At 35.3% G+C, this 16,249-nt stretch overlaps 1 protein-coding gene across 29 annotated transcripts in view; it reads left to right on the forward strand.

Annotated features, from left to right (window-relative positions):
* RBFOX1 (RNA binding fox-1 homolog 1) overlaps positions 1-16,249 on the forward strand; it is a 907,584-nt gene that overhangs the window by 321,170 nt on the left and 570,165 nt on the right. For 4 of the 29 annotated variants that reach the window (XM_054843140.1, XM_054843142.1, XM_054843149.1 and 1 more), the window contains exon 4: positions 7,438-7,522. The exons of the other annotated variants lie outside the window; for them this stretch is intronic. The gene's annotated coding sequence lies outside the window, so the exon portion shown is untranslated. The remainder of the gene's footprint in view (positions 1-7,437; positions 7,523-16,249) is intronic. 29 annotated transcript variants of the gene reach the window in all.

A 16,249-nucleotide genomic window follows, 5' to 3' on the forward strand; every position in this document is an offset into this window, starting at 1 on the left:
AATGAAGCCTATTATTAAAAGAGCAGTTACCCTTAAATATATATCTATATTTGGAAATTTGAATACGAATACATGTTTCTGTTGTCTTTGAAACATTGTTGATGATTCTTATGTAAGGAGTAAATTGGATTAAAGGACTTTTTAAAAATGGTTAATGGATTTAGTTTTCTTATTTTTTTTCCCCTTCATTTTTCTTAGGTCTGTTTTATTGTCTTTCAGTTTGATGGGTAATACAGAGACTTTATGGTTTATATATAAACCGTGTGCTTTCCAGATTTGATTTATGTAATTATAGCAGTTTTGCACAGTTCAGCTGAAAATTTCTTCTTGTTGATCAAGGTTAGAAAAATCCAGGGTTTCTGCCATATATCTCAGCTACTTGAGTACTGAAATAGGACACCCAGGGCAATATTAAAAGAACTAGTGTACGGGGATGTCTCACTATGGCATACTTGCCGTGTAACAATTTTTTAAAAAAATCAAGGGTTATTTCTGAAAAATACAGTATAAGTATTGAAATAAGAATTCTGAAATTCAAAGTCTAAAAGTAAAATATTCTTTTCTTTTTTCCCTCCCTGTCAGCAGATTAATGTACAAGAGAAAGTTAATTTACTTTTTTTTCTAGATAATGGTAATATGCATGCTATGCAAGTGGTAAACTTTTTGTTTTGAATTGAAAGCAATGCACTAAAAAAAATATTCTGATATCTGTTACTGTCTTTCACTTTCAAGAATTGATAAAGGTTGAAGACCAAGGAACAGAGCCGGTTTTTTTACATGTGTGAGTTTTCTGAAATCCAGTAAGGAACATCTATTTCAGCAAATTTGTTTGTTGTGTTCATTTCATACAACTTTGCTTCACTGTAATCTTTTCCTGAATAGATAAATGGTTAGTGAATGACATAAGACAAAATTTGCAGAGGGAGGTAAAATCTTATTGCACCAACTGATACCACGTTACACCAACTCATTAGATAGTTTATTTTCCTCAAAAATATTCTTTGTACCTTACATCATCAGCTACAACACTGTTATTGCTAACTCCTGAATTTTTTTCCTTTGCAACCAAAGTTTTATGTAATTTTATCATATTACTGGCTTGTATTTTCTTTGTCCTATTTTCCTCATATGCATGTATTATTTTATTTCTGTTAAACAGATTCCAGTAATTTTTTTTTTTGGTTCATAATAATACCCTGAATCAAGCTATGCTTTTTAACTTTCAGATGACAAGTGTGGTAGGTAAAGACTAGTTAAGAACGCATTTCCTGGCTTTGCCACTGGCTCTGTTGACCTTGGCAAGTCAATATCTTCACCATTTTTTTCCACAGCAGTAAAACATGTTTCCAGATAGTTTAAGAGGGTTGCTTGTGTTTTCTGGTTTGATTCTCTTTTGCTGCTAATGCAAAATGCTTAGTTTATTTCTAACCAACATTGGGAGGAAATTTCTCATAACAGTATTTGAGTAAAATAGAAAAATTTTTGCCTTCTATATTTGTTATATTCTCTAAAATGCTTTAAAGAACTGTGACACACCGTTTATTGAAATGTAACAGATTTTCAATCTTTATTATACACTCTAAGTAAAAAGTACAAAAGCTAAGTTTAAAACATTTAGAATCAGTATTGCAGCAAGTCCAAAAATCCAATAGCATGCATAAAAGTAACACTCCATCTATTCATTATAGCTTTATTTGTATCAAAGTCACAATGTCCTTAAAAATGTGTCTCTGATCAAGGAACAAATTTCAACTACATGAAGCTGTATTTCATTGTTTTCACTTATGTGAAGTAGGAAGCCTTCCTTTATTTTCTTTGAAAATTGTAAGAAATTATCTGCCTTTAAGAATACTCTAGATTATATAATTCAAGTTTTGGGTGAACTGATCAAAGAATTTATTTTTTTTTTAAGAGATTTAAATGGGTTCAGATACTCCATATAGTGTTTCTTCTCTTACTATGATAAATAATTAACTTCAGCATTAGTAAAGACATATTAATAACACAAGAGAATGAGATTACAAATCTTATGTTTCAGTGTTCTTTTTCTTCTGTGTAATGAGTCTGATTGCAAACAAAGCTTCCTTCCCAAAAATAATTGTTATCCAGAGGAATAATATGCTTGATAAACTCAAGGTATCCTTCCAAGTGAAAAATCATAGAATCATAGAATGGCTTGGGTTGGAAGGGACCTCAAAGATCATCTAGTTCCAACTCCCCTGCTGCGGGCAGGGACACCCTCCACTAGACCACGTTGCCCAAAGCCCCATCCAACCTGGCCTTAAACACTTGCAGGGATGGGGCCTCCACAACCTCTCTGGGCAACCTGTGCCAGGGCCTCACCACTCTAACAGGGAAGAATTTCTTTCTAACATCTAACCTAAATCAACACTCCTTCAGCTTAAACCCATTCCCCCTTGTCCTGTCACTATACTCCCTGATAAACAGTCCCTCACCATCTTTCCTGTAGGCCCCTTCAGGTACTGATAAGCTGCAATTAGATCTCCCCAGAGCCTTCTTTTCTCCAGGCTGAACAACCCCAACTCTCTCAGCCTGTCCTCATAGGAGAGGTGCTCCATCCCTCCGATCAGCTTCGTGGCCCTCCTCTGGACTCGCTCCAACAGCTCCATGTCTGTCCTGTACTGGGGCGCCCAGAGCTGGACTCAGTACTCCAGGTGGGGTCTCCCAAGAGCGGAGTAGAGGGTCAGGATCACCTCCCTCGACCTGCTGGTCACACTGCTTTGGATGCAGCCCAGGACACAGTTGGCTTTCGGGGCTGCAAGCGCACACTGCCGGCTCATGTTGAGCTTCTCATCAATCAACACCCCCAAGTCCTTCTCCTCGGGGCTGCTTTCAATCCATTCCTCGCCCAGCCTATAGTCGTGCTTGGGATTGCGCCGACCCACGTGCAGGACCTTGCACTTGGCCTTGTTGAACTTCATGCGGTTCGCACGGGCCCACCTCTCCAGCCTGTCAAGGTCCCTCTGGATGGCATCCCTTCCCTCCAGCGTGTCGACCACACCACACAGCTTGGCGTCATCGGCAAACTTGCTGAGGGTGCACTGGATCCCATTGTCCATGTTGCCGACAAGGATGTTGAACAGTGCCGGTCCCAGTACCGACTCCTGAGGAACGCCACTCATCACTGTCCTCCACTTGGACATTGAGCCATTGACCACAACTCTTTGAGTGCGACCATCCAGCCAATTCCTTATCCACTGCATGGTCCATCCATCAAATCCATGTTCTCTCCAATTTAGAGACAAGGATGTTGTGCGGGACAGTGTCAAATGCCTCGCACAAGTCCAGGTAGATGACATCAGTTGCCCTTCCCTTATCCACTGACGCTGTAACCCCATCATAGAAGGCCACCAAATTTGTCAGGCACAATTTGCCCTTAGTGAAGCCGTGTTGGCTGTCACCAATCACATCCTTATTTTCCATGTGCCTATATTTGAAGAAAGAAACTTTGGTGAATTAAATGGCAAGTATGAAGTGCACTGTGTGTGGTCAAGGCTCAACTTCTAAAGAACTACCCTTTAAGTACAGGAACATGGTGATGAGGTCTCCCGTAAGCCTTCTTTCTCAAGGGTGAACAAACCCAGTTCTTTCATCCTTTCCTCATATGGAAAAGTCCTTTTGTCCTCCCTTTGGTCCTGTAATGCAAATATAAACATGGAATGGAACTCAGGAAATAGAGATCAAAAACTTCCTTATCTTATTTTTCATGTATTTGAGTTCTAACTCAACATTCACTGAATTCAGCAAGAACTTTATTTTTTGTTCAGTTTATTCATGTCATTGAGCACTGACTCAGGCCAGAGCCAGAGGCTAGCATGCTTGAGTCCTTACACAGAACATAGATACAAAATCAAAGAACTTGTTTATAAAATTGTCTAATGCCAGTTCTGTTCATATGGAACATTACTACATTATAGATTAGTGGTTCTCCTTGGAAGTTTGTCTGGGATTCCAAAGTTTTATTTTGAAGGAGTATCTGCAAGTACCTTGGAAGAGCCTGGAAAAATGCCTGCAAGTATTTTTTTTTTTTTTTTACACCCCTCCCCTTTCCAACCAACAGCAACAACAACAACAAAATCACTTGAAACTTCTTGTATCTTGCCTATTTCAGTTTTGCTTCCTGATTTAGTCATTCTTCCAACTTAAATACACTGAGTCATGATTAAGTAAGCCTTCTCAAAGCACTAAATGTAATGGTATGTGCAGGTTTCTTTTTAAAGGCATTAAAATCACTTCATAAGTTTTAAACCATGTGTGCATCTTAAGCACTACTTTAGAATGACTGAATTTTCCCTTGAAGTATGGTAAACCATCTTGTCTTCTACCAGCCATACTGCAGTCTTGGTATCTAATGCATTCTTGCCTGATGTTGTAGTCTACATGTTTGACATGTTAATTTCCCTATGTACTTTATTATAAAGCATTAAGCTATTTCATATAAGCACAGATAACATCTTTTAGCATTAACATTTGTCTGCAACTCATTCTAGGGAGACATTTAAATGTGCAAACTTGTTTTTCTGCTTTTCTATTTACATGTAGTTACAGAGCTCTCGTTATATATTTAAGGTAATCATCAATATGATACCTGTTTCTATTCTTTTGCTACAGCTAGTGTACCTTATGAATCTGACTTTACACTGCATTTCCCTTCCTCTGGGATGCTTGAACTACAGCTATATCTATCTTTTCATCAAATGCATAATGTGTCAGTGTCCATTGTATCTAGTTTTGGTCCAAGTATAAATTAGCACATGCTTGTGTATTCCAGATGCATTTATCTCCCAAATTCTGTCCCAGAAAGTCGATCATATCTTATGCTACTTTCTTTAAAAGGACTGCACCCCATCACAAATTTCCTATGCTGTGGAGATTAACTGCACACACACTAGGTGCTGGATTTCTGGCCATTTTTTGTTTGCAGTGAGAAGAAAATACTTTCAAGGGACGTTGAAATTCATTCTTCAAATCAGCCCAGATAACCTTATTTACAGTCACTGGCATTTTCAAAGGAATTTAAATGGAATTTAGCTGTATGATTGAAATTCCTGTGAAGAACCTGCAAAAACTTTGTAATTCTTGACATTCACTCAGTACTTGCCATGGCCGATAAGATAATTAAGAATAACTGGGTAAGGTTCCTCTATTTAGGCTACTGCCTTGGGAACAGCTATGATTCCACTAAGACTGGATCTTACCACATCGAGTAAAAAGCATCCAATTACATCTTGGGTAAAGAAAGCATAGAGGCCTGTGTTGGCTAACTTGCAATGCTTGCAGACTCAGCTGAACTAGGTGCAAATATTAGTTGTTGCTACTAGGTTTGAAGATTATTGGGTTCCAAAACTTTCAGTATGTGTTCTTCAAGTCAAGTCCTCAAAGAAAAAATGTTACTGTTTTTAGAAGTTCTGCTCACTTTTTAAGAAAGTTAAGAAGTATGAAGACTGTCAAAGAATATCCATATTTATTTTGGTAGCCCTGTAAACTGAACTCTATTTGGAAACTTGACTTATTTGCTTTCTGCATTTAAACCAAACAATAGTATACTGTAATCCGGTATGTTGCAATCTAGCACAGGAGACTAAGAATTGAGTCAGATCAGAACCTAGACCAAGTTATTCTGCATGCTAATGAACTTGTTATTATCTTTCAAAATATTCCTTGTAGTTGCTCTTTCACATCAAACACTTGCCTGTTTCAAAAGTAATTTAAAAAGCTCTGAAACTTCATACTCATTTTAAAATAAGTTATTCTTGTAAATGTCACAAATGTTCTTACCTTGCCTTTTACTTTCCTGTGTATTTAAAACCTACCCAAGTTTATTGTAAGTTTTCTCAGGGCCACATACATCGTGTATTTCTTATAGTATAGGTCTGAATTTTAGGGCCAGCCTCATGAACTGATGATCTAAATAGTGGCTAGTCCTTAGTTAGCAAAAATGTCTCTTTGTTACTGTTACTGGAGCAGGACCTAAAGCATCACGCAAGTTGTTTTTGGTAACCTTAAAAGTTGGTAAGCCATAGTTCCAGAAACTAGAGAACGATGCTGTAATAATTATTTTTAGAAACAAAATACTCTTTTTTTTTTTTTTTCCCCCAGCATAGTGAAGCACAGAGGCAATTTCATATGTATGTAGTTTAAGTGTGGCAAGATAGGTACTTTAAAATATATTGTTGATTTTAGTTTATTAATTAATGAAATACCACTTTGTGCATTTTTCTTTTAAGGTGTCTAATCCTAAATTACTTGTCATTTTCAAATGACGTTGTTTAACTCAAAGTTTAAATGATTACCTCAATAGTTTAAAGTATTTAAAAAAAAACAAACAAAAAACCCCAAACAAATAAAAAAAAAACCCAACCCACAAGGCAAGAGTGCTTGTAGATTACGTGGAATTTGTAGCCATAGTTTTATGCAGTTGGTTTGTATGTTCTGGTCTTGTTGTGTTCTGTCTTCAAAATAATTTTTTCATTTATGTATTCAGTGCTTTTCTGTATAAATGCTACACATCTCAGTATCTTCTATTAATACAAATGTGCATAATATTAAGGCTTGTTCTTTTTTAGATTTAAACGTTTAACTTAGCAGTTGCATTTTGACATACCATGATGATATAGCTTACAGAACCAGAAGATGGCAGTGTAGGCTAAAAAAAATATGACTTCAGTTAGTAAAACCTTTCTCCTTTATAAATGGAATAGGGTTTTTTTACTTATTTCTCTCCCCCCCCCCCCAAACATAAATTTATGTTTATCTTACTTGTCTTGTTTTAAAGCTGATACAACGCCAAAATATTTTTTTCTGCTGACTCTGTGTACTCTTTTTTTAATTTGGTGAACTCCACTAAATGAATTTTGTAAGCATTTTGCATTACAAAATTCTGAACTTTTAAAAAATGGCTTCTCTCAAGCCACTCTTTCACTTTCTACTTCTTTTCTGCACTGCTCTTTGTTGAATATGGTAATAATTTAAACATTCCAATGGCCCGATCACTGTACTATATTAAAATATTTAGAACTATAGTTTCATGTTTATAGGTAGCATAAAATCCACGTATGTCACGGCAGCTGCTCTTTCTCTCTGCATCACACAAGAACCAAGCAATGAAGAGATGAAATTAATTTAAGGCATTAGAAAATGCAGTTTACTTTTCACGCTGGCATCTGGAAAGTTTCCTAAACACTATTTTTATACATTTCAGCTTAAAATGAGAGCACTTTTAGTGTCCAAGTGAATTGAATGTGACAGAAACCTCAGTGCTTTCTTTTCAATCTTTCACTTCCCTCCTCCTTTTCTCCCCAAACTCTTGATGTCATTTAGGCATTATTTGTATTATGTTATTTTATTAGAGGGAGAGGATTAGGGCAGGAATTATGTATCTTGATAAGGATTTCCTTTTTGTTTATTTCTGTTCAGAACGAGCAAAGAGAAGATGATATAGCCAATTCGTGAAGTGAGCATATGAATGATATAATACAAAACTAGTTTAAAGGATTTGGTGGTAAGTAGGTGAATTGTTGTGGGATAATGCTTTTGAAAATAGAGTTTATTTTATTTATTTTCGTAACAGTCATGATTGAAACTCTTCAGAAAAGCAATTCTATTAATTTGTTCAAAACACAAGTGAATACATTACTAATCTAAGTACATCACAGACCCACTATTTCTAAAGCATTTTATTTTGCTGAGATTTGCTTTACTCTGTAATCTGATTGTTATGCTTAAGCATATTTATCTGAGCAGTTTTATTACCTATAATACTGGATTTATTTATTTTAACATATTGGTGTGTGTGTGATTGCCAAATAACTTGGACTCTCATAACAATGTTGCTGTTACAATATTTTTCACAAAAACATTTGCCAGTGTGTCCTTAAGGGATAGGCTAATATGATGGTTGACATTTGTATAAGGGAGAGTGAAATTAGTAGTGAATTCCTTTTCTATAAAGCTCCATAGTGAAACTCTTGGGGATAAACCAGAGACCCACAACTATTAATTTGCTTTTTCTAGCCAGTCGATTAAAGTCTGACTTCTGTGGCCTGCAGGGCACATTGCAGGACCTGGCTACTTAGGCGTTTATTTGCAGGCAATTTGTGCAGCTGAATGTGAGTTTTTTGATTGGCAAGCTTAATAGCAGGTGGGGAGCTTAACTGCCATTGCTGTTTGTAGGGAAAACTTCTATTTTTGTGGATAGTGTAGTAAAGCAATTGTGTAAATAATAAATCAGAAATTGCATAACCTATACTATTTTATATATTCTTTCTGCCATGGATGATGAACTGCTGATAAGATAATTGTATATTGACCCACAGTGTATTTGATCTCTTGCATTAAATAGTACTAGAAAGTGTAAAATGGAAATTATTCTAGTTTAAGTTTAGTTACCATTTCTTACATTAAACTTTTTATCAGAATTTCCAAGTATGGTGTTTATATTATATACATACAGCTGTTTATAATCTATGGAAAGGGAAATTCTATTTGATAGACACATTAATGACATCCAACTTGATTCAGTACACAACTGAAGAATAAATTCTTACAGAAATTGAAAGTTCTGAATTTACTGGCTTTGGCTAATGCTGTGTTAATAATAGTCTATGTGTATGTTTAAAGCAGACTAGGCTAGCTATAATGATTGCCTGTCTAGATATCTGATTAACAGAAATGGATTTGTGGCTCTATACTATGAAATCTGTAAGTTTGTGCAATGAAACATGGGATTTGCAACTTCTATAATGAAGTTTGCCTCAGTTGTGAGCTCTTTCTCTTTTTTCCTTTTTTTTTTTTTTTTTTTTTTTTACTACTGCCTTTTCTTCCTCTTGTCACCTTCATTTTTTCATTAGCTAATGTCATGTCTTTGGTAACAGTCTTGTTTATTAAGTTTCCACCTGTTGCCTTTATCTCATCAGGCCAATTTTTCTCTTTGTGCTTAATGATAAGAATCCATTAAAAAGTTAGACTAAATTGAATATGTGTCATCCCTTTCATAACAGTATTCTTTGAAGACAAAAAATGTGCATTTTTAGTATTTTCTAATTATTCAATGAACTGTTTAAAGTTTAATGAAGTTGGAATCAACTGCCAACGTCATTTTAACATGGATTTATTGTGTAAGAAATTTTGCTGTATGGATTTTGTATTTTGAATGTGTCTCAGAACAGAGTCTATACAGCTAGGAGTGGTGTACACTGTGGAGATATGATTTATAGTTTTTGACTAAATTATTTTTAATTGCATTTCTATTAGTATACCAAGTACTTGAGAATCCTGACAGATCTGTCACAGTGAATAAAAGTCATCCAGTTGTATTAAATAGCTACCTGTCTTGAAAGAGAGAAATTTAAAAAATAAACAAGCTGACAGAGATTCTGTGTTATAGCAGGGACTTTATCTTGTAGGAAAAAAAAATAAACTGTAACTTCTAACAATATTTCATGCTAAGTACTACTCTGTAAAAAGAGGCTCCTAAAATATCTGACTGCTCTGTTTTTTTAATAATTAAATCAGTTTAATTCCATTTGAAAATGCTGAAACTATTGTACAACACAAGGACTGGATATTGCCTGAAGGAAACAAATTACCTGGTTATTGAATTGGATGGAGAACCTGGCTGTTTAAGAGGAAGAACTCCTATTCTATTCTACTGATGAGAAATTGTTAGAATCTACCACTGGCTTTCAAAGCTTGGTTCCATAGAGAAGTCTTTCTGTTATTGTTCATTAAGTCTCTGATTCTGATTGCCTATTTACAGGCTACAGTGAAATGATAACATTTCAGATGTTACAATCCTTCCACAATATTATTTGATATTTTAATTTCTTTTGAAATCGTCATTCAGCTAATCTGATCTGATTTTGTTGTGAGTGGTTGCTCTTGCTCTTAGAAGTGAGCCTGTGATGACAAGTGCCAGTAACAGAACATTCATAACCGCTTGTCTAAGATGTTTGTCTGATTTTTCCAAAGCTTTGTGGCAACACAACATGCATTCTTTTGTTGTGTTACATGAGATTAATTTTAATCATAAGTTTCTCTGTATAACTCATGAGCATGTGTGGCTACTTTGGCTGAATTGTAGACACAGATTCTTGAAGTCCCTTAAATACCGGAAACAGTCTCTTGAAATTAGGTTTCTGATGACAGCTAATTATATTTCAAAGAACAGCACATTTAGCAGAAAATGTGATTTGAGCAAAGGGTACTAAATACTCAGCTCTGTAGAGATATTCTGTTACAATGCTAAATGCAGACTGTTGCCCTAAAGATACAAAGTCACCACAGTTATTTTTATCCCAATTTCCATAATGAAAAATCTGTAAAAAACCAGTAAGTTTAATGATAGCTTCATTTGGTAAAGAAACTTACGCAATAGAACTTTGCGTATTTAGCAATGTAGATAATAGTTTCTTTTGAAAGGAAGTCTCTCAGAAATGCTGTCTTCTATGTAATCTTGGCCTTTTCAGAGATAAGGTTGTGAGAAAAAAAAATCAGCAGAAAATGGTGCTGGTACTGTATGATTAAGGCATATAAGTACTACCTGCCAATAAAGGAAGTAATGCATTTGTACAAATATTTTGAGAAGTCTTTATTTTCAGAGAAGTCTATAAAGTCAAAATTCAGGCTAATATTTACTTGTATTTTTCTTTGTGGATTTTCCTGCATGACTTGTTCCTTTTTCTATATAACTTTTCAAAGTAAAGTTTATTGTCGTAAAGCCTTAGGACATGTGGAACTGTTTATTAGGTCACAGAACAATTTTTATTCTACAAACAGCCAGTTATATAGTGACATAAAATTGGTTATTTTGTACTGTCTTAATTTTTCAGGCACATACAAATCTATTTTAAAATAATCCATGTGATTTTATTTGCAGAAGACAATATTATGATATTGTTGATGTGAGATGTATGAAATTCTCTAGCTCAACCACTTCTCTATTCAAACAAAACCTTCTGTAATTGTTCACTCTTGTACTGTTTTCTGTTTGTGATGATAACGTGAGGCTAGCATTTCATCCTTGTAAGTTTGCTAAATATATTGGTGAGATTTTGTTTTACAGTAAATAACAAACCAGTAATGCTGTTCTTCAAATATGGGTTCATCTGAGAGATGGGAGGGGCAAGAGATAAATTCTTCTTATCCTCACCAATTTCTTTTAGGAGATAAGAATCTCTTTGAGTTGACATAGATTAATTATACAGATTATATCAGTTGTCTTCATCAGAATCCCATAATAGTAAATAAGTCTTACTAAAATGGCAAATATACCAGCTCTTCAAGTAATTCATAACTTTTCTGACAAAACGGTATTTGTCTCTGTTTTTTTACTTTCTTTCTTTCCCTTTTTTATTTTGGTATTAGAAGTTGTCATGGTTTAACCCCAGCCAGCAGCTAAGCACCATGCAGCCACTCGCTTACCCGCCCCTCACCCCCCAAGAGGATGGGGAGGAGAATGAGAAAAAAAACTCATGAGTTCAGTTAAAGACAGTTTAATAGGATAACAAAGAAAGAAAATAATTATAATAGTAATAACAATAATAACAACAATAATACAAGTGATGCACAAATACAATTGCTTACCACATGTGGAGGGGAAAAAAAAAAAAGAAAAAAAAAGGAAATAAAAAACCACCCGATGCCCAGTCTGTTTCATAGCAGTGATCCCGCCTCCTGGCTCACTTTGCCAGTTTTATCCGGAGCATGACATTCTCCAGCAGGGAGTATCCCTCTGGCCAGGCTGGGAGAGCACAGCCAGGACAGCTGACCCAGCTCCTTGTACACCTGGCAGGGCGTGGGAAGCCAGAAAGTCCTTGACTTAGTGTAAGGACTACAACTACACAGCAACAACTAAAAACATCAGGGTGTTATCAATATTGTTCTCATCCTAAATCCAAAACACAGCACTATACCTGGCTACTAGAAAGAACGTTAACTCTGTCTCAACCAAAACCAGGACAGAAGTTTTCGAAAAGCAAATCCATGAAATTCAAACTTAAAAATGTGAAAAGAAATCAATACTGATATTTAATTAGATGTTCCATATTCTTTTTAGGAAGAACATGAAAAAAGCTACTGATATTCTTTGGTCCTCTAATTTCAAAATTCCCTATAGCTGTTCTTTAAAGACTTTGTTTTACTTAGACATATATGTGCATTCATGGAAATGTCCAGCTGCCTTAAAAATTCTCCCTAATTCTTAAATGTACAGTTTTCCAGATTGATTATTTAATAGTCTGCTTCTTGAAATTTATTGTCTCAGCCTGAAGTCTTCCATACTTAAAAGTTGGCAAATGGTAAAAAACCCCAATCTCTGTTTCTGTATAGTGGTGGTGAAAAACGTGAAAAAACAATGCAAGCAGTAATAAATACATAGAATGCAAAAGGGGATAAAAAGAAAAGGTCCTCTGTCATTTCAGGTTTTGTGATTTGGAGAGTTACTGACTTAGTTTTAAACGTGAACATTAATTTCCCATCACACAGAAAAAGGGGGGGGCTCTTGGTCCATCCCTTTTACACACTGATTTATACTGGCATCCAGTTTGCCAGTAGTGCCCCTCCTACTAACATACATTTTGGCAGCAGGGAGCTATATGGTCATCCTGATTAGATACTTATCCTTGCTTTCACAGGTAATCAATTGGTTGGCCAGAAAATGAAATATTCAGTACGAGAGGACTGTTATCTAGTGACCAGCAGTTCTGAGAGTTTAATATTTCTCCTGATTTCCTTGGGAATAAATGATCTTGTTTTGTTATCTGTTCTGATACCTGACAAGGACTTCAGGTTGTTAGGCTTTCTTCAGTGCCTGCCGTTGAACAGTGTTGCTATTTGGATATTTAGTTCCTTCCTATTTGCATTGTTGATAGACTTCAAGTGTTTCTTAAAGATGTGGATGTTTTCATAAAGGGGTTGCATGGGTTGAGAATGAAGGAGCTTAGGTGTAGACTGTGATAGTATCCATAAGAAGATCTTTTAAAAGAAGTGTACTAGATCCTTTTTGGACGTCTTTAAGGTGCTATGGTTTACCTGGATGCTGGAAATCATTTCTGTGGCAACTATAACACTGTACTGGTTTATTTTACACATTAAAGGTACCAATAATTTTTTTAAAATCTTTAAGATGCTGTAAAATGGAATCTCATTTTTAGTATAAATGTTGTTTATATATGTTGTTTAAATATGAGGGAAAAGTCAAATACCTTCAGTGTTTTATAGCATATAGTGGATTTTTTAATGAAGAATACAGTTTCTTTTAATGTTTTCCCAAGCACATTATTCCAGACATATAATGCTGACTTAGCTTCAAGTGGAAGCAAGAACAAAAAAAGGGCTAATGATGAGCCTCTACCTTGAATTTTATTCAAAGCACCCAATGACTCTTTTAGTGTTTTGATCTTAGAGTTTCTTCTAACAGTCTATAAAGTCCCATAGAAAGCTCTCTGGTCTACTTAATGCTTTTTCATGATATTTTTAATCCCAAATAAACCAGCCCCATGGCACTTCTGTGTGATAGGGAAGCTGTTGACGATCGAAGGCACTTGAAACTTCGTACAGATACCAGAATATTTTGAGAATAGTAGGAAAAACCTTTCCTCTCAATTTGCCTTAATGTAATAATGCCTTAATGACAGTTGAGAAATCAGTTACGATATTGGGCACAGTCATTACAGAATCTTGGTTTTGATTTCAATCACAGTTGCAAAAATACTAGTGCAGTGTGATGAAGAATATTCCTTTGGCATTACATTCCAATAATTTACTTCTCTTTTAAGGTGCTCGTGTATTCATGTGCAACCACGGTTCCCTTAAATGATGGGGGTATTATGGATACCTCATCTTATTTTTCCTATATGGGAATATGCAGCTGCTTAGTGTGGAAAGATATTTATCAACTCTGTGTTTGATTAGTGTAGGTTATTCGTATGTGCTAACCCTGAAGAGCGTGAGGTACTATTTGCAAGTTCCAAATGCAGAGGAATAAATGAGAGGGACATTTCCAAGGAGCTGTGAGCTCTTAAATCTTGCTCGTATTTTGATTTTATGTGAAACATGCTTATGACTGGCTTTCAGGTTTTATATGACAGCATTATAGACAGGATTCTTCTTTTGTCATGCTATTTGTGCTGTGATGATAGGTAGCAGAGGGCTGGATGTCACCAAGTAAACTATTTTCAACTCTGAAATACTTTCACATTATAAAAAAGAAAAGAGAACGCAGTTCAGAAATGCTGAGATTCAATGTTCTCTGCAAAATTATCTATTTCAATGTGGGGCATGTCATGGTTATAGGAGCTGGTCGAGGAAAAGAAATGTATTTATGAACAGTATGCAGATTTTTTAATGGTAAATTTAATTCCTGTGCATTAAAGCAAACAAAGACTGAATGATATGTATATATATATTAAAGCCTTTAAAAATAAAGTTTAGTTAGTGTTTTGATCTAAATAAAGTTTTACTATGTGTGAGTTTTCACCCTTTCTGTTTGCTAAATTGATGAGACATGCATAGTTCCAGATAAAGCATGCAAAAATTACTTAAGTGCATGGAAGAAAGAAAACAATATTTTCATCCTCAGTTTTTCCCCTCATAAAGCACCAAGTTGATATGGTATAACTGTAATTTTACTGGCTAATTCAATTTAGAATGCATCAGGTTGGAGGGGGAAGCTTCATAAGTTTTAAAAATTTTTGGAACAAATGAAAAATATATCCGCAAGCTTATTTTGATAAGTATTATACACAGTTTTCGTATCAGACTGTCAACGGATGTTAATGTATATGTGTAGTAATACATATATTTACACCAACAAAGGTTTTAGCCCTCTAGATGCTGGAAATAAACACCAAGACAGAGGTGAGAGGGGATAAGAGTGTTTTCAGGGTTTTTTTTGTGGCTGTTAATAAAACATAAAATATGGGGAATGTTGTTTTCTAATGATTCCCTATATAAAATACAAAGTCTAAAAATGCATTTAGTTCTTTGCTGATTATAATACTGTACTAAATCAAAAATTACTGCATTAAAAAAACCACTTTCATAAAGCCAGCTCAGTCTTTTTAAATGATGGTCTGGCAAACGAGAGATCCTTTATTCTTTTCCCCCCTTGTTTTTCCTTGGGGTAATGAAAAATGAAAAATGTTGTGTAAATGTCAAAAACATCGTAAAGAATAAATCCTAGGGGTTGGTTAATGAAGCCTTTCTGCCTGGTGGCAAGCAGCAGGCCCTCATCACTACAACAATTGACACCAGGATGCTTTGAGCAGTAATATCTCAAGAACTGTGTACCACATTCCATCACTGATTCCTAATTTACTTGAAGTCTCCTAGGCACCTGGCTTAAACTGAAACAAAAAGCAATGAAGCTGCTATAGCTTCTTCCCTACCACTACCACCGTATTTTTAGCTGTATGTACCATGGAGATTTACCATCTACTGTCCATATATTAAAAAAAATAAGATTGTATGAGTAATGAATACTATTTGTTCTCTACCACAGATTAATTTTTAATCGGGTTATATAAACAACATATATATGTTATGTTACATATTAAAGTGAGGTTTTTGTTTGCTTTTGTGATTTCAGACATGCAGTCTGTGCTGTCACAGTTGCAGTGGTATGCAGCTTATGTTAATGGCATAAGAGTAACAAGAAACTGAACTGGAAAGTGAGAAATAAAGCATGGAAGATCCCAAAGCAGGACAGTTAAGAGTCCATGAAAATTATTGATTTCTGTTGTAAAATTGAAAGTACTTGTGTTGGGAAGTATATCCCTAACGATGAAATGAAAATTTCTCCTGAAAATCTTGAGTAGTTCAGAGATATGTTCATATATATTCACTTGTTTTATAAGGCAGAAAATGAATTCAGGCCTTCTAACCAATGAACGAGTGAAGAAATGATCACTCCTTAGAACATTTGCTTTCTAGTAAATACATTTGTCATATAGACTTTCTGCAGTATTTACACAAGACAGTGCTGGTCACGAAAGGATAGAGATCCTATGCTATTTTCAGTTTTGTAGTCTGACTGTCTACCGGGAATATATCCCTTGCCTTTTGCCAGTCTGAGCCTTTCTGAAAAGGACTTAGATACCAAAATGTTTGCCTTGACCTGTTTGTGCAGGTAGAGTTACGACGTCTGTCTTGCTCTAAGAAAGGGGCCCCCAGGAAACTGATGAGGACAAGGGAAGGTGTGTCAGTAAGCTTGGTACCAAGTGGCTCATTG

Source organism: Grus americana, chromosome 15 (assembly GCF_028858705.1).
Source record: "Grus americana isolate bGruAme1 chromosome 15, bGruAme1.mat, whole genome shotgun sequence".
Taxonomy (NCBI): domain Eukaryota; kingdom Metazoa; phylum Chordata; class Aves; order Gruiformes; family Gruidae; genus Grus; species Grus americana.